Source organism: Pleurodeles waltl, chromosome 4_1, assembly GCF_031143425.1.
Source record: "Pleurodeles waltl isolate 20211129_DDA chromosome 4_1, aPleWal1.hap1.20221129, whole genome shotgun sequence".
In the NCBI taxonomy this organism is placed as follows: domain Eukaryota; kingdom Metazoa; phylum Chordata; class Amphibia; order Caudata; family Salamandridae; genus Pleurodeles; species Pleurodeles waltl.
The window spans coordinates 55439177-55457179 of NC_090442.1; the positions used below are offsets into that span (position 1 = coordinate 55439177).

General features: G+C 52.6%; 8 non-coding genes across 8 annotated transcripts; 6 read left to right on the plus strand and 2 right to left on the minus strand.

Moving 5' to 3' along the window:
- Positions 1-1870: 1870 nt before the first annotated feature.
- TRNAW-CCA (transfer RNA tryptophan (anticodon CCA)) lies at positions 1871-1942 on the plus strand. The gene has a single exon. It is a non-coding gene; the product is annotated as a tRNA-Trp (tRNA).
- A 2168-nt stretch (positions 1943-4110) lies between these two features.
- On the plus strand, positions 4111-4182 carry TRNAW-CCA (transfer RNA tryptophan (anticodon CCA)). The gene has a single exon. It is a non-coding gene; the product is annotated as a tRNA-Trp (tRNA).
- A 2315-nt stretch (positions 4183-6497) lies between these two features.
- TRNAG-GCC (transfer RNA glycine (anticodon GCC)) lies at positions 6498-6568 on the minus strand. Its single transcript has one exon. It is a non-coding gene; the product is annotated as a tRNA-Gly (tRNA).
- Positions 6569-8601: 2033 nt separating this feature from the next.
- Positions 8602-8673, plus strand: TRNAR-CCG (transfer RNA arginine (anticodon CCG)). Its single transcript has one exon. It is a non-coding gene; the product is annotated as a tRNA-Arg (tRNA).
- Positions 8674-8744: 71 nt separating this feature from the next.
- On the minus strand, positions 8745-8815 carry TRNAG-GCC (transfer RNA glycine (anticodon GCC)). Its single transcript has one exon. It is a non-coding gene; the product is annotated as a tRNA-Gly (tRNA).
- A 4274-nt stretch (positions 8816-13089) lies between these two features.
- Positions 13090-13161, plus strand: TRNAW-CCA (transfer RNA tryptophan (anticodon CCA)). The gene has a single exon. It is a non-coding gene; the product is annotated as a tRNA-Trp (tRNA).
- A 2168-nt stretch (positions 13162-15329) lies between these two features.
- Positions 15330-15401, plus strand: TRNAW-CCA (transfer RNA tryptophan (anticodon CCA)). Its single transcript has one exon. It is a non-coding gene; the product is annotated as a tRNA-Trp (tRNA).
- Positions 15402-17573: 2172 nt separating this feature from the next.
- On the plus strand, positions 17574-17645 carry TRNAW-CCA (transfer RNA tryptophan (anticodon CCA)). The gene has a single exon. It is a non-coding gene; the product is annotated as a tRNA-Trp (tRNA).
- Positions 17646-18003: the final 358 nt, after the last annotated feature.

The window sequence follows — 18003 nt, forward strand, 5'->3', positions numbered from 1 at the left end:
TGAATGTTTCTGCTTTTGCTAAGGACAGTGGTTTGGGGCCAGTGTTGTGCTTGACAGAGCACGACATCAGCCTGCTCTCTGGCTGCTCCCGGGAGAAGTGGCTGACAGAAAGCACCCTCCAGACCACCAGCAATCTTGTGTTTCACAACATGCCACTGTCACTGGACTTTCCTTCTGGGAAAGCCTAGTCACTGACCTGGCCAGATTCCCTGTCCTCCCCAAAATCCTGGGGAGAAACGGGCAGAGTTCTGCGCCCTGCGCCCTCTTTCGCGTCCCTGACACGCTCCCAACGCGCCCTACAGCCCTGGTCGGGCACAGCCCTGGTCGGGCTCATACCACTGGGGCCTCTGCCGAGGAAGAGCCCCGGAAGCCTAGGGCCAGACCTATTGCACAGGCATCTTAGACCAGGCCATTCCGGGATTGCTGTGTTTCACGTCCTGCCCTTCAACACTCCTGGGAGGGCTTTCCCTGAGAACCCTCATGTCTCTGCCCTCCCAAGAGGCTGTGGTTCTATGCAAAATAGGGGGTGCACCACGGGCCGTCCCCTTTCCTCTCTCTCGCCAATATCTTTCACCAAAGCTGAGCCCTGCAGGTAAATGTATCTATCTGGCTGAGGGGCCAGGGAGGGCCTTTGCCTGCAGTCTTACAAGCCAGAGTGCAGAGAAGGCAGCAGCTCTGGGACCGGGACTCTGCTCAAAGACATATCTAACATGCCACAGTGGAGCTGAGATGGGCAAGACACGTGTCTCACAGGCAGGCAGCCCAACAAGACAGTGGCAGGAAACTATGCTAACAAGGAAAGAGAAAAGTCACGTGTCTCGTGGCCTTCCCACCATTAGACAGTAGTCTGCGCAAGAAAACATCCAACAGTGACAGGACAACCAAGCAAATGACAAACGCTGTGCTGAATAAAGTCATCTTACATGACATTTCGTACAAAGGCCCAGATCATGGGGATGATCGCGCAGAAGCAGCAAGTATCAGAGCCACCGAACCTGAGGTGAGTTACACGAGGAGAAAGGGCGACATGGGGACAGGGGCTAGGGGCTCAGGGAACAGCTACCACAATGCAACCTCGGGTGTGGGGATGCCACTCATTGCGGGTACTGCCCTGGGATTTCCTTTTAGAAAGAATCGCTGGTTAAAGTGTAGTGCACAAAAAACCCAACTCCTCGATTACACTATTAGATAACATCCTTTAACTGCCCCACCCACCCTGTGTGAGTCTCACCCACTTCCCGCCTGCTCCCTCTAGTCTGAGAGTTGTATCTCCACAAAAAACACACAGTGGGGCTCAATGAGCTGCTCATGTCTGACATGGACACCTAAGCAGTGCTGGATTCACAACCTGAAAGCCTGCAAAGGAAAGTGTGCCCGGCAGAAGATAAGCTGCCTGGCAACTCAGAACCTTCTTCTAAGAGAAGTAAGACATGTCACAATGGAGTCTAAGCCTACCTGTCTTATGCCAGGACCTTAGAGCTGCAGGCAGGAGCACAAAGGTAAAAACATATATTGAGTCCCAACACGCTCACTGCGGTGGTTGGTCTCTGTGGCGCAATCGGTTAGTGCGTTCGGCTGTTAACCGAAAGGTTGGTGGTTCAAGCCCACCCAGGGACGTATGCTTTTGCCTACATCAAGTCCTGAATTAAAACACAGCTGTCTGGCTTTGCTCTTAGAGCTCTCGCTTTGCCTGAGTGACATGCTCTATCTCAACATTTCTATCTTCTCTCATCTCTTCACCTCTAGTCATTTCCACCAATAGGACTGGAAACGGGCCACCAAGCCTTCTACTTTAACCACAGGCGTACTGAGGGCCAATAAAAGGCACAGAAGCATTGCTTGATCCGGGGCTGAGAACTGCATGCATAGGGACCTCGTGGCGCAACGGTAGCGCGTCTGACTCCAGATCAGAAGGTTGCGTGTTCAAATCACGTCGGGGTCACTCTTTGACATTTTTTTCCCCACCAAGTCTATATCTCTGACTTCTAAAGCAAAGCCAAAAGAAGGGCGCTTTGCATTGGTCGGGAATCGAACCCGGGCCTCCCGCGTGGCAGGCGAGAATTCTACCACTGAACCACCAATGCTTCACTTACATAGGCTGAGCAGAGAGCCCTGCCGTAGACAGTAGTGATGAGGCCCATGCATTCGCATGGGACACCTATGAACAAAGTTTGCATGGCAAGCCTTGGACTGCCAAACGTTCACATGCTGATGGCAGGAATCAGATGCAGGAGACTGAAACTATGAATGTTTCTGCTTTTGCTAAGGACAGTGGTTTGGGGCCAGTGTTGTGCTTGACAGAGCACAACATCAGCCTGCTCTCTGGCTACTCCCGGGAGAAGTGGCTGACAGAAAGCACCCTCCAGACCACCAGCAATCTTGTGTTTCACAACATGCCACTGTCACTGGACTTTCCTTCTGGGAAAGCCTAGTCACTGACCTGGCCAGATTCCCTGTCCTCCCCAAAATGCTGGGGAGAAACGGGCAGAGTTCTGCGCCCTGCGCACTCTTTCGCGTCCCTAACGCGCTCCCAACGCGCCCTACAGCCCTGGTCGGGCACAGCCCTGGTCGGGCTCATACCACTGGGGCCTCTGCCGAGGAAGAGCCCCGGAAGCCTAGGGCCAGGCCTATTGCACAGGCATCTTAGACCAGGCCATTCCGGGATTGCTGTGTTTCACGTCCTGCCCTTCAACACTCCTGGGAGGGCTTTCCCTGAGAACCCTCATGTCTCTGCCCTCCCAGGAGGCTGTGGTTCTATGCAAAATAGGGGGTGCACCACGGGCCGTCCCCTTTCCTCTCTCTCGCCAATATCTTTCACCAAAGCTGAGCCCTGCAGGTAAATGTATCTATCTGGCTGAGGGGCCAGGGAGGGCCTTTGCCTGCAGTCTTACAAGCCAGAGTGCAGAGAAGGCAGCAGCTCTGGGACCGGGACTCTGCTCAAAGACATATCTAACATGCCACAGTGGAGCTGAGATGGGCAAGACACGTGTCTCACAGGCACAACAAGACAGTGGCAGGAAACTATGCTAACAAGGAAAGAGAAAAGTCACGTGTCTCGTGGCCTTCCCACCATTAGACAGTAGTCTGCGCAAGAAAACATCCAACAGTGACAGGACAACCAAGCAAATGACAAACGCCGTGCTGAATAAAGTCATCTTACATGACATTTCGTACAAAGGCCCAGATCATGGGGATGATTGCGCAGCAGAAGCAGCAAGTATCAGAGCCACCGAACCTGGGGTGAGTTACACGAGGAGAAAGGGCGACATGGGGACAGGGGCTATGGGCTCAGGGAACAGCTACCACAATGCAACCTCGGGTGTGGGGATGCCACTCATTGCGGGTACTGCCCTGGGATTTCCTTTTAGAAAGAATCGCTGGTTAAAGTGTAGTGCACAAAAAACCCAACTCCTCGATTACACTATTAGATAACATCCTTTAACTGCCCCACCCACCCTGTGTGAGTCTCACCCACTTCCCGCCTGCTCCCTCTAGTCTGAGAGTTGTATCTCCACAAAAAACACACAGTGGGGCTCAATGAGCTGCTCATGTCTGACATGGACACCTAAGCAGTGCTGGATTCACAACCTGAAAGCCTGCAAAGGAAAGTGTGCCCGGCAGAAGATAAGCTGCCTGGCAACTCAGAACCTTCTTCTAAGAGAAGTAAGACATGTCACAATGGAGTCTAAGCCTACCTGTCTTATGCCAGGACCTTAGAGCTGCAGGCAGGAGCACAAAGGTAAAAACATATATTGAGTCCCAACACGCTGACTGCGGTGGTTGGTCTCTGTGGCGCAATCGGTTAGCACTGTCGGCTGTTAACCGAAAGGTTGGTGGTTCAAGCCCACCCAGCGACGTATGCTTTTGCCTACATCAAGTCCTGAATTAAAACACAGCTGTCTGGCTTTGCTCTTAGAGCTCTCGCTTTGCCTGCGTGACATGCTCTATCTCAACATTTCTATCTTCTCTCATCTCTTCACCTCTAGTCATTTCCACCAATAGGACTGGAAACGGGCCACCAAGCCTTCTACTTTAACCACAGGCGTACTGAGGGCCAATAAAAGGCACAGAAGCATTTCTTGATCCGGGGCTGAGAACTGCATGCACAGGGACCTCGTGGCGCAACGGTAGCGCGTCTGACTCCAGATCAGAAGGTTGCGTGTTCAAATCACGTCGGGGTCACTCTTTGACATTTTTTTGCCCACCAAGTCTATATCTCTGACTTCTAAAGCAAAGCCAAAAGAAGGGCGCTTTGCATTGGCTGGGAATCGAACCCGGGCCTTCCGCGTGGCAGGCGAGAATTCTACCACTGAACCACCAATGCTTCACTTACATAGGCTGAGCAGAGTGCCCTGCCGTAGACAGTAGTGATGAGGCCCATGCATTCGCATGGGACACCTATGAACAAAGTTTGCATGGCAAGCCTTGGACTGCCAAACGTTCACATGCTGATGGCAGGAATCAGATGCAGGAGACTGAAACTATGAATGTTTCTGCTTTTGCTAAGGACAGTGGTTTGGGGCCAGTGTTGTGCTTGACAGAGCACGACATCAGCCTGCTCTCTGGCTGCTCCCGGGAGAAGTGGCTGACAGAAAGCACCCTCCAGACCACCAGCAATCTTGTGTTTCACAACATGCCACTGTCACTGGACTTTCCTTCTGGGAAAGCCTAGTCACTGACCTGGCCAGATTCCCTGTCCTCCCCAAAATCCTGGGGAGAAACGGGCAGAGTTCTGCGCCCTGCGCCCTCTTTCGCGTCCCTAACGCGCTCCCAACGTGCCCTACAGCCCTGGTCGGGCACAGCCCTGGTCGGGCTCATACCACTGGGGCCTCTGCCGAGGAAGAGCCCCGGAAGCCTAGGGCCAGGCCTATTGCACAGGCATCTTAGACCAGGCCATTCCGGGATTGCTGTGTTTCACGTCCTGCCCTTCAACACTCCTGGGAGGGCTTTCCCTGAGATCCCTCATGTCTCTGCCCTCCCAGGAGGCTGTGGTTCTATGCAAAATAGGGGGTGCACCACGGGCCGTCCCCTTTCCTCTCTCTCGCCAATATCTTTCACCAAAGCTGAGCCCTGCAGGTAAATGTATCTATCTGGCTGAGGGGCCAGGGAGGGCCTTTGCCTGCAGTCTTACAAGCCAGAGTGCAGAGAAGGCAGCAGCTCTGGGACCGGGACTCTGCTCAAAGACATATCTAACATGCCACAGTGGAGCTGAGATGGGCAAGACACGTGTCTCACAGGCAGGCAGCACAACAAGACAGTGGCAGGAAACTATGCTAACAAGGAAAGAGAAAAGTCACGTGTCTCGTGGCCTTCCCACCATTAGACAGTAGTCTGCTCAAGAAAACATCCAACAGTGACAGGACAACCAAGCAAATGACAAACGCTGTGCTGAATAAAGTCATCTTACATGACATTTCGTACAAAGGCCCAGATCATGGGGATGATCGCGCAGAAGCAGCAAGTATCAGAGCCACCGAACCTGAGGTGAGTTACACGAGGAGAAAGGGCGACATGGGGACAGGGGCTAGGGGCTCAGGGAACAGCTACCACAATGCAACCTCGGGTGTGGGGATGCCACTCATTGCGGGTACTGCCCTGGGATTTCCTTTTAGAAAGAATCGCTGGTTAAAGTGTAGTGCACAAAAAACCCAACTCCTCGATTACACTATTAGATAACATCCTTTAACTGCCCCACCCACCCTGTGTGAGTCTCACCCACTTCCCGCCTGCTCCCTCTAGTCTGAGAGTTGTATCTCCACAAAAAACACACAGTGGGGCTCAATGAGCTGCTCATGTCTGACATGGACACCTAAGCAGTGCTGGATTCACAACCTGAAAGCCTGCAAAGGAAAGTGTGCCCGGCAGAAGATAAGCTGCCTGGCAACTCAGAACCTTCTTCTAAGAGAAGTAAGACATGTCACAATGGAGTCTAAGCCTACCTGTCTTATGCCAGGACCTTAGAGCTGCAGGCAGGAGCACAAAGGTAAAAACATATATTGAGTCCCAACACGCTCACTGCGGTGGTTGGTCTCTGTGGCGCAATGGGTTAGCGCGTTCGGCTGTTAACCGAAAGGTTGGTGGTTCAAGCCCACCCAAGGACGTATGCTTTTGCCTACATCAAGTCCTGAATTAAAACACAGCTGTCTGGCTTTGCTCTTAGAGCTCTCGCTTTGCCTGAGTGACATGCTCTATCTCAACATTTCTATCTTCTCTCATCTCTTCACCTCTAGTCATTTCCACCAATAGGACTGGAAACGGGCCACCAAGCCTTCTACTTTAACCACAGGCGTACTGAGGGCCAATAAAAGGCACAGAAGCATTTCTTGATCCGGGGCTGAGAACTGCATGCATAGGGACCTCGTGGCGCAACGGAACCGCGTCTGACTCCAGATCAGAAGGTTGCGTGTTCAAATCACGTCGGGGTCACTCTTTGACATTTTTTTCCCCACCAAGTCTATATCTCTGACTTCTAAAGCAAAGCCAAAAGAAGGGCGCTTTGCATTGGCCGGGAATCGAACCCGGGCCTCCCGCGTGGCAGGCGAGAATTCTACCACTGAACCACCAATGCTTCACTTACATAGGCTGAGCAGAGAGCCCTGCCGTAGACAGTAGTGATGAGGCCCATGCATTCGCATGGGACACCTATGAACAAAGTTTGCATGGCAAGCCTTGGACTGCCAAACGTTCACATGCTGATGGCAGGAATCAGATGCAGGAGACTGAAACTATGAATGTTTCTGCTTTTGCTAAGGACAGTGGTTTGTGGCCAGTGTTGTGCTTGACAGAGCACGACATCAGCCTGCTCTCTGGCTGCTCCCGGGAGAAGTGGCTGACAGAAAGCACCCTCCAGACCACCAGCAATCTTGTGTTTCACAACATGCCACTGTCACTGGACTTTCCTTCTGGGAAAGCCTAGTCACTGACCTGGCCAGATTCCCTGTCCTCCCCAAAATCCTGGGGAGAAACGGGCAGAGTTCTGCGCCCTGCGCCCTCTTTCGCGTCCCTAACGCGCTCCCAACGCGCCCTACAGCCCTGGTCGGGCACAGCCCTGGTCGGGCTCATACCACTGGGGCCTCTGCCGAGGAAGAGCCCCGGAAGCCTAGGGCCAGGCCTATTGCACAGGCATCTTAGACCAGGCCATTCCGGGATTGCTGTGTTTCACGTCCTGCCCTTCAACACTCCTGGGAGGGCTTTCCCTGAGAACCCTCATGTCTCTGCCCTCCCAGGAGGCTGTGGTTCTATGCAAAATAGGGGGTGCACCACGGGCCGTCCCCTTTCCTCTCTCTCGCCAATATCTTTCACCAAAGCTGAGCCCTGCAGGTAAATGTATCTATCTGGCTGAGGGGCCAGGGAGGGCCTTTGCCTGCAGTCTTACAAGCCAGAGTGCAGAGAAGGCAGCAGCTCTGGGACCGGGACTCTGCTCAAAGACATATCTAACATGCCACAGTGGAGCTGAGATGGGCAAGACACGTGTCTCACAGGCTGGCAGCACACCAAGACAGTGGCAGGAAACTATGCTAACAAGGAAAGAGAAAAGTCACGTGTCTCGTGGCCTTCCCACCATTAGACAGTAGTCTGCGCAAGAAAACATCCAACAGTGACAGGACAACCAAGCAAATGACAAACGCCGTGCTGAATAAAGTCATCTTACATGACATTTCGTACAAAGGCCCAGATCATGGGGATGATCGCGCAGCAGAAGCAGCAAGTATCAGAGCCACCGAACCTGGGGTGAGTTACACGAGGAGAAAGGGCGACATGGGGACAGGGGCTAGGGGCTCAGGGAACAGCTACCACAATGCAACCTCGGGTGTGGGGATGCCACTCATTGCGGGTACTGCCCTGGGATTTCCTTTTAGAAAGAATCGCTGGTTAAAGTGTAGTGCACAAAAAACCCAACTCCTCGATTACACTATTAGATAACATCCTTTAACTGCCACACCCACCCTGTGTGAGTCTCACCCACTTCCCGCCTGCTCCCTCTAGTCTGAGAGTTGTATCTCCACAAAAAACACACAGTGGGGCTCAATGAGCTGCTCATGTCTGACATGGACACCTAAGCAGTGCTGGATTCACAACCTGAAAGCCTGCAAAGGAAAGTGTGCCCGGCAGAAGATAAGCTGCCTGGCAACTCAGAACCTTCTTCTAAGAGAAGTAAGACATGTCACAATGGAGTCTAAGCCTACCTGTCTTATGCCAGGACCTTAGAGCTGCAGGCAGGAGCACAAAGGTAAAAACATATATTGAGTCCCAACACGCTTACTGCGGTGGTTGGTCTCTGTAGCGCAATCGGTTAGGGCGTTCGGCTGTTAACCGAAACGTTGGTGGTTCAAGCCCACCCAGGGACGTATGCTTTTGCCTACATCAAGTCCTGAATTAAAACACAGCTGTCTGGCTTTGCTCTTAGAGCTCTCGCTTTGCCTGCGTGACATGCTCTATCTCAACATTTCTATCTTCTCTCATCTCTTCACCTCTAGTCATTTCCACCAATAGGACTGGAAACGGGCCACCAAGCCTTCTACTTTAACCACAGGCGTACTGAGGGCCAATAAAAGGCACAGAAGCATTTCTTGATCCGGGGCTGAGAGCTGCATGCACAGGGACCTCGTGGCGCAACGGTAGCGCGTCTGACTCCGGATCAGAAGGTTGCGTGTTCAAATCACGTCGGGGTCACTCTTTGACATTTTTTTCCCCACCAAGTCTATATCTCTGACTTCTAAAGCAAAGCCAAAAGAAGGGCGCTTTGCATTGGCCGGGAATCGAACCCGGGCCTCCCGCGTGGCAGGCGAGAATTCTACCACTGAACCACCAATGCTTCACTTACATAGGCTGAGCAGAGAGCCCTGCCGTAGACAGTAGTGATGAGGCCCATGCATTCGCATGGGACACCTATGAACAAAGTTTGCATGGCAATCCTTGGACTGCCAAACGTTCACATGCTGATGGCAGGAATCAGATGCAGGAGACTGAAACTATGAATGTTTCTGCTTTTGCTAAGGACAGTGGTTTGGGGCCAGTGTTGTGCTTGACAGAGCACGACATCAGCCTGCTCTCTGGCTGCTCCCGGGAGAAGTGGCTGACAGAAAGCACCCTCCAGACCACCAGCAATCTTGTGTTTCACAACATGCCACTGTCACTGGACTTTCCTTCTGGGAAAGCCTAGTCACTGACCTGGCCAGATTCCCTGTCCTCCCCAAAATCCTGGGGAGAAACGGGCAGAGTTCTGCGCCCTGCGCCCTCTTTCGCGTCCCTAACGCGCTCCCAACGCGCCCTACAGCCCTGGTCGGGCACAGCCCTGGTCGGGCTCATACCACTGGGGCCTCTGCCGAGGAAGAGCCCCGGAAGCCTAGGGCCAGGCCTATTGCACAGGCATCTTAGACCAGGCCATTCCGGGATTGCTGTGTTTCACGTCCTGCCCTTCAACACTCCTGGGAGGGCTTTCCCTGAGAACCCTCATGTCTCTGCCCTCCCAGGATGCTGTGGTTCTATGCAAAATAGGGGGTGCACCACGGGCCGTCCCCTTTCCTCTCTCTCGCCAATATCTTTCACCAAAGCTGAGCCCTGCAGGTAAATGTATCTATCTGGCTGAGGGGCCAGGGAGGGCCTTTGCCTGCAGTCTTACAAGCCAGAGTGCAGAGAAGGCAGCAGCTCTGGGACCGGGACTCTGCCCAAAGACATATCTAACATGCCACAGTGGAGCTGAGATGGGCAAGACACGTGTCTCACAGGCAGGCAGCACAACAAGACAGGGGCAGGAAACTATGCTAACAAGGAAAGAGAAAAGTCACGTGTCTCGTGGCCTTCCCACCATTAGACAGTAGTCTGCGCAAGAAAACATCCAACAGTGACAGGACAACCAAGCAAATGACAAACGCTCTGCTGAATAAAGTCATCTTACATGACATTTCGTACAAAGGCCCAGATCATGGGGATGATCGCGCAGAAGCAGCAAGTATCAGAGCCACCGAACCTGAGGTGAGTTACACGAGGAGAAAGGGCGACATGGGGACAGGGGCTAGGGGCTCAGGGAACAGCTACCACAATGCAACCTCGGGTGTGGGGATGCCACTCATTGCGGGTACTGCCCTGGGATTTCCTTTTAGAAAGAATCGCTGGTTAAAGTGTAGTGCACAAAAAACCCAACTCCTCGATTACACTATTAGATAACATCCTTTAACTGCCCCACCCACCCTGTGTGAGTCTCACCCACTTCCCGCCTGCTCCCTCTAGTCTGAGAGTTGTATCTCCACAAAAAACACACAGTGGGGCTCAATGAGCTGCTCATGTCTGACATGGACACCTAAGCAGTGCTGGATTCACAACCTGAAAGCCTGCAAAGGAAAGTGTGCCCGGCAGAAGATAAGCTGCCTGGCAACTCAGAACCTTCTTCTAAGAGAAGTAAGACATGTCACAATGGAGTCTAAGCCTACCTATCTTATGCCAGGACCTTAGAGCTGCAGGCAGGAGCACAAAGGTAAAAACATATATTGAGTCCCAACACGCTTACTGCGGTGGTTGGTCTCTGTGGCGCAATCGGTTAGCGCGTTCGGCTGTTAACCGAAAGGTTGGTGGTGCAAGCCCACCCAGGGACGTATGCTTTTGCCTACATCAAGTCCTGAATTAAAACACAGCTGTCTGGCTTTGCTCTTAGAGCTCTCGCTTTGCCTGCGTGACATGCTCTATCTCAACATTTCTATCTTCTCTCATCTCTTCACCTCTAGTCATTTCCACCAATAGGACTGGAAACGGGACACCAAGCCTTCTACTTTAACCACAGGCGTACTGAGGGCCAATAAAAGGCACAGAAGCATTTCTTGATCCGGGGCTGAGAACTGCATGCAAAGGGACCTCGTGGCGCAACGGTAGCGCGTCTGACTCCAGATCAGAAGGTTGCGTGTTCAAATCACGTCAGGGTCACTCTTTGACATTTTTTTCCCCACCAAGTCTATATCTCTGACTTCTAAAGCAAAGCCAAAAGAAGGGCGCTTTGCATTGGCCGGGAATCGAACCCGGGCCTCCCGCGTGGCAGGCGATAATTCTACCACTGAACCACCAATGCTTCACTTACATAGGCTGAGCAGAGAGCCCTGCCGTAGACAGTAGTGATGAGGCCCATGCATTCGCATGGGACACCTATGAACAAAGTTTGCATGGCAAGCCTTGGACTGCCAAACGTTCACATGCTGATGGCAGGAATCAGATGCAGGAGACTGAAACTATGAATGTTTCTGCTTTTGCTAAGGACAGTGGTTTGGGGCCAGTGTTGTGCTTGACAGAGCACGACATCAGCCTGCTCTCTGGCTGCTCCCGGGAGAAGTGGCTGACAGAAAGCACCCTCCAGACCACCAGCAATCTTGTGTTTCACAACATGCCACTGTCACTGGACTTTCCTTCTGGGAAAGCCTAGTCACTGACCTGGCCAGATTCCCTGTCCTCCCCAAAATCCTGGGGAGAAACGGGCAGAGTTCTGCGCCCTGCGCCCTCTTTCGCGTCCCTGACACGCTCCCAACGCGCCCTACAGCCCTGGTCGGGCACAGCCCTGGTCGGGCTCATACCACTGGGGCCTCTGCCGAGGAAGAGCCCCGGAAGCCTAGGGCCAGACCTATTGCACAGGCATCTTAGACCAGGCCATTCCGGGATTGCTGTGTTTCACGTCCTGCCCTTCAACACTCCTGGGAGGGCTTTCCCTGAGAACCCTCATGTCTCTGCCCTCCCAAGAGGCTGTGGTTCTATGCAAAATAGGGGGTGCACCACGGGCCGTCCCCTTTCCTCTCTCTCGCCAATATCTTTCACCAAAGCTGAGCCCTGCAGGTAAATGTATCTATCTGGCTGAGGGGCCAGGGAGGGCCTTTGCCTGCAGTCTTACAAGCCAGAGTGCAGAGAAGGCAGCAGCTCTGGGACCGGGACTCTGCTCAAAGACATATCTAACATGCCACAGTGGAGCTGAGATGGGCAAGACACGTGTCTCACAGGCAGGCAGCCCAACAAGACAGTGGCAGGAAACTATGCTAACAAGGAAAGAGAAAAGTCACGTGTCTCGTGGCCTTCCCACCATTAGACAGTAGTCTGCGCAAGAAAACATCCAACAGTGACAGGACAACCAAGCAAATGACAAACGCTGTGCTGAATAAAGTCATCTTACATGACATTTCGTACAAAGGCCCAGATCATGGGGATGATCGCGCAGAAGCAGCAAGTATCAGAGCCACCGAACCTGAGGTGAGTTACACGAGGAGAAAGGGCGACATGGGGACAGGGGCTAGGGGCTCAGGGAACAGCTACCACAATGCAACCTCGGGTGTGGGGATGCCACTCATTGCGGGTACTGCCCTGGGATTTCCTTTTAGAAAGAATCGCTGGTTAAAGTGTAGTGCACAAAAAACCCAACTCCTCGATTACACTATTAGATAACATCCTTTAACTGCCCCACCCACCCTGTGTGAGTCTCACCCACTTCCCGCCTGCTCCCTCTAGTCTGAGAGTTGTATCTCCACAAAAAACACACAGTGGGGCTCAATGAGCTGCTCATGTCTGACATGGACACCTAAGCAGTGCTGGATTCACAACCTGAAAGCCTGCAAAGGAAAGTGTGCCCGGCAGAAGATAAGCTGCCTGGCAACTCAGAACCTTCTTCTAAGAGAAGTAAGACATGTCACAATGGAGTCTAAGCCTACCTGTCTTATGCCAGGACCTTAGAGCTGCAGGCAGGAGCACAAAGGTAAAAACATATATTGAGTCCCAACACGCTCACTGCGGTGGTTGGTCTCTGTGGCGCAATCGGTTAGTGCGTTCGGCTGTTAACCGAAAGGTTGGTGGTTCAAGCCCACCCAGGGACGTATGCTTTTGCCTACATCAAGTCCTGAATTAAAACACAGCTGTCTGGCTTTGCTCTTAGAGCTCTCGCTTTGCCTGAGTGACATGCTCTATCTCAACATTTCTATCTTCTCTCATCTCTTCACCTCTAGTCATTTCCACCAATAGGACTGGAAACGGGCCACCAAGCCTTCTACTTTAACCACAGGCGTACTGAGGGCCAATAAAAGGCACAGAAGCATTGCTTGATCCGGGGCTGAGAACTGCATGCATAGGGACCTCGTGGCGCAACGGTAGCGCGTCTGACTCCAGATCAGAAGGTTGCGTGTTCAAATCACGTCGGGGTCACTCTTTGACATTTTTTTCCCCACCAAGTCTATATCTCTGACTTCTAAAGCAAAGCCAAAAGAAGGGCGCTTTGCATTGGTCGGGAATCGAACCCGGGCCTCCCGCGTGGCAGGCGAGAATTCTACCACTGAACCACCAATGCTTCACTTACATAGGCTGAGCAGAGAGCCCTGCCGTAGACAGTAGTGATGAGGCCCATGCATTCGCATGGGACACCTATGAACAAAGTTTGCATGGCAAGCCTTGGACTGCCAAACGTTCACATGCTGATGGCAGGAATCAGATGCAGGAGACTGAAACTATGAATGTTTCTGCTTTTGCTAAGGACAGTGGTTTGGGGCCAGTGTTGTGCTTGACAGAGCACAACATCAGCCTGCTCTCTGGCTACTCCCGGGAGAAGTGGCTGACAGAAAGCACCCTCCAGACCACCAGCAATCTTGTGTTTCACAACATGCCACTGTCACTGGACTTTCCTTCTGGGAAAGCCTAGTCACTGACCTGGCCAGATTCCCTGTCCTCCCCAAAATGCTGGGGAGAAACGGGCAGAGTTCTGCGCCCTGCGCACTCTTTCGCGTCCCTAACGCGCTCCCAACGCGCCCTACAGCCCTGGTCGGGCACAGCCCTGGTCGGGCTCATACCACTGGGGCCTCTGCCGAGGAAGAGCCCCGGAAGCCTAGGGCCAGGCCTATTGCACAGGCATCTTAGACCAGGCCATTCCGGGATTGCTGTGTTTCACGTCCTGCCCTTCAACACTCCTGGGAGGGCTTTCCCTGAGAACCCTCATGTCTCTGCCCTCCCAGGAGGCTGTGGTTCTATGCAAAATAGGGGGTGCACCACGGGCCGTCCCCTTTCCTCTCTCTCGCCAATATCTTTCACCAAAGCTGAGCCCTGCAGGTAAATGTATCTATCTGGCTGAGGGGCCAGGGAGGGCCTTTGCCTGCAGTCTTACAAGCCAGAGTGCAGAGAAGGCAGCAGCTCTGGGACCGGGACTCTGCTCAAAGACATATCTAACATGCCACAGTGGAGCTGAGATGGGCAAGACACGTGTCTCACAGGCACAACAAGACAGTGGCAGGAAACTATGCTAACAAGGAAAGAGAAAAGTCACGTGTCTCGTGGCCTTCCCACCATTAGACAGTAGTCTGCGCAAGAAAACATCCAACAGTGACAGGACAACCAAGCAAATGACAAACGCCGTGCTGAATAAAGTCATCTTACATGACATTTCGTACAAAGGCCCAGATCATGGGGATGATTGCGCAGCAGAAGCAGCAAGTATCAGAGCCACCGAACCTGGGGTGAGTTACACGAGGAGAAAGGGCGACATGGGGACAGGGGCTATGGGCTCAGGGAACAGCTACCACAATGCAACCTCGGGTGTGGGGATGCCACTCATTGCGGGTACTGCCCTGGGATTTCCTTTTAGAAAGAATCGCTGGTTAAAGTGTAGTGCACAAAAAACCCAACTCCTCGATTACACTATTAGATAACATCCTTTAACTGCCCCACCCACCCTGTGTGAGTCTCACCCACTTCCCGCCTGCTCCCTCTAGTCTGAGAGTTGTATCTCCACAAAAAACACACAGTGGGGCTCAATGAGCTGCTCATGTCTGACATGGACACCTAAGCAGTGCTGGATTCACAACCTGAAAGCCTGCAAAGGAAAGTGTGCCCGGCAGAAGATAAGCTGCCTGGCAACTCAGAACCTTCTTCTAAGAGAAGTAAGACATGTCACAATGGAGTCTAAGCCTACCTGTCTTATGCCAGGACCTTAGAGCTGCAGGCAGGAGCACAAAGGTAAAAACATATATTGAGTCCCAACACGCTGACTGCGGTGGTTGGTCTCTGTGGCGCAATCGGTTAGCACCGTCGGCTGTTAACCGAAAGGTTGGTGGTTCAAGCCCACCCAGCGACGTATGCTTTTGCCTACATCAAGTCCTGAATTAAAACACAGCTGTCTGGCTTTGCTCTTAGAGCTCTCGCTTTGCCTGCGTGACATGCTCTATCTCAACATTTCTATCTTCTCTCATCTCTTCACCTCTAGTCATTTCCACCAATAGGACTGGAAACGGGCCACCAAGCCTTCTACTTTAACCACAGGCGTACTGAGGGCCAATAAAAGGCACAGAAGCATTTCTTGATCCGGGGCTGAGAACTGCATGCACAGGGACCTCGTGGCGCAACGGTAGCGCGTCTGACTCCAGATCAGAAGGTTGCGTGTTCAAATCACGTCGGGGTCACTCTTTGACATTTTTTTGCCCACCAAGTCTATATCTCTGACTTCTAAAGCAAAGCCAAAAGAAGGGCGCTTTGCATTGGCTGGGAATCGAACCCGGGCCTTCCGCGTGGCAGGCGAGAATTCTACCACTGAACCACCAATGCTTCACTTACATAGGCTGAGCAGAGTGCCCTGCCGTAGACAGTAGTGATGAGGCCCATGCATTCGCATGGGACACCTATGAACAAAGTTTGCATGGCAAGCCTTGGACTGCCAAACGTTCACATGCTGATGGCAGGAATCAGATGCAGGAGACTGAAACTATGAATGTTTCTGCTTTTGCTAAGGACAGTGGTTTGGGGCCAGTGTTGTGCTTGACAGAGCACGACATCAGCCTGCTCTCTGGCTGCTCCCGGGAGAAGTGGCTGACAGAAAGCACCCTCCAGACCACCAGCAATCTTGTGTTTCACAACATGCCACTGTCACTGGACTTTCCTTCTGGGAAAGCCTAGTCACTGACCTGGCCAGATTCCCTGTCCTCCCCAAAATCCTGGGGTGAAACGGGCAGAGTTCTGCACCCTGCGCCCTCTTTCGCGTCCCTAACGCGCTCCCAACGCGCCCTACAGCCCTGGTCGGGCACAGCCCTGGTCGGGCTCATACCACTGGGGCCTCTGCCGAGGAAGAGCCCCGGAAGCCTAGGGCCAGGCCTATTGCACAGGCATCTTAGACCAGGCCATTCCGGGATTGCTGTGTTTCACGTCCTGCCCTTCAACACTCCTGGGAGGGCTTTCCCTGAGAACCCTCATGTCTCTGCCCTCCCAGGAGGCTGTGGTTCTATGCAAAATAGGGGGTGCACCACGGGCCGTCCCCTTTCCTCTCTCTCGCCAATATCTTTCACCAAAGCTGAGCCCTGCAGGTAAATGTATCTATCTGGCTGAGGGGCCAGGGAGGGCCTTTGCCTGCAGTCTTACAAGCCAGAGTGCAGAGAAGGCAGCAGCTCTGGGACCGGGACTCTGCTCAAAGACATATCTAACATGCCACAGTGGAGCTGAGATGGGCAAGACACGTGTCTCACAGGCAGGCAGCACAACAAGACAGTGGCAGGAAACTATGCTAACAAGGAAAGAGAAAAGTCACGTGTCTCGTGGCCTTCCCACCATTAGACAGTAGTCTGCGCAAGAAAACATCCAACAGTGACAGGACAACCAAGCAAATGACAAACGCTGTGCTGAATAAAGTCATCTTACATGACATTTCGTACAAAGGCCCAGATCATGGGGATGATCGCGCAGAAGCAGCAAGTATCAGAGCCACCGAACCTGAGGTGAGTTACACGAGGAGAAAGGGCGACATGGGGACAGGGGCTAGGGGCTCAGGGAACAGCTACCACAATGCAACCTCGGGTGTGGGGATGCCACTCATTGCGGGTACTGCCCTGGGATTTCCTTTTAGAAAGAATCGCTGGTTAAAGTGTAGTGCACAAAAAACCCAACTCCTCGATTACACTATTAGATAACATCCTTTAACTGCCCCACCCACCCTGTGTGAGTCTCACCCACTTCCCGCCTGCTCCCTCTAGTCTGAGAGTTGTATCTCCACAAAAAACACACAGTGGGGCTCAATGAGCTGCTCATGTCTGACATGGACACCTAAGCAGTGCTGGATTCACAACCTGAAAGCCTGCAAAGGAAAGTGTGCCCGGCAGAAGATAAGCTGCCTGGCAACTCAGAACCTTCTTCTAAGAGAAGTAAGACATGTCACAATGGAGTCTAAGCCTACCTATCTTATGCCAGGACCTTAGAGCTGCAGACAGGAGCACAAAGGTAAAAACATATATTGAGTCCCAACACGCTTACTGCGGTGGTTGGTCTCTGTGGCGCAATCGGTTAGCGCGTTCGGCTGTTAACCGAAAGGTTGGTGGTGCAAGCCCACCCAGGGACGTATGCTTTTGCCTACATCAAGTCCTGAATTAAAACACAGCTGTCTGGCTTTGCTCTTAGAGCTCTCGCTTTGCCTGCGTGACATGCTCTATCTCAACATTTCTATCTTCTCTCATCTCTTCACCTCTAGTCATTTCCACCAATAGGACTGGAAACGGGACACCAAGCCTTCTACTTTAACCACAGGCGTACTGAGGGCCAATAAAAGGCACAGAAGCATTTCTTGATCCGGGGCTGAGAACTGCATGCACAGGGACCTCGTGGCGCAACGGTAGCGCGTCTGACTCCAGATCAGAAGGTTGCGTGTTCAAATCACGTCGGGGTCACTCTTTGACATTTTTTTCCCCACCAAGTCTATATCTCTGACTTCTAAAGCAAAGCCAAAAGAAGGGCGCTTTGCATTGGCCGGGAATCGAACCCGGGCCTCCCGCGTGGCAGGCGATAATTCTACCACTGAACCACCAATGCTTCACTTACATAGGCTGAGCAGAGAGCCCTGCCGTAGACAGTAGTGATGAGGCCCATGCATTCGCATGGGACACCTATGAACAAAGTTTGCATGGCAAGCCTTGGACTGCCAAACGTTCACATGCTGATGGCAGGAATCAGATGCAGGAGACTGAAACTATGAATGTTTCTGCTTTTGCTAAGGACAGTGGTTTGGGGCCAGTGTTGTGCTTGACA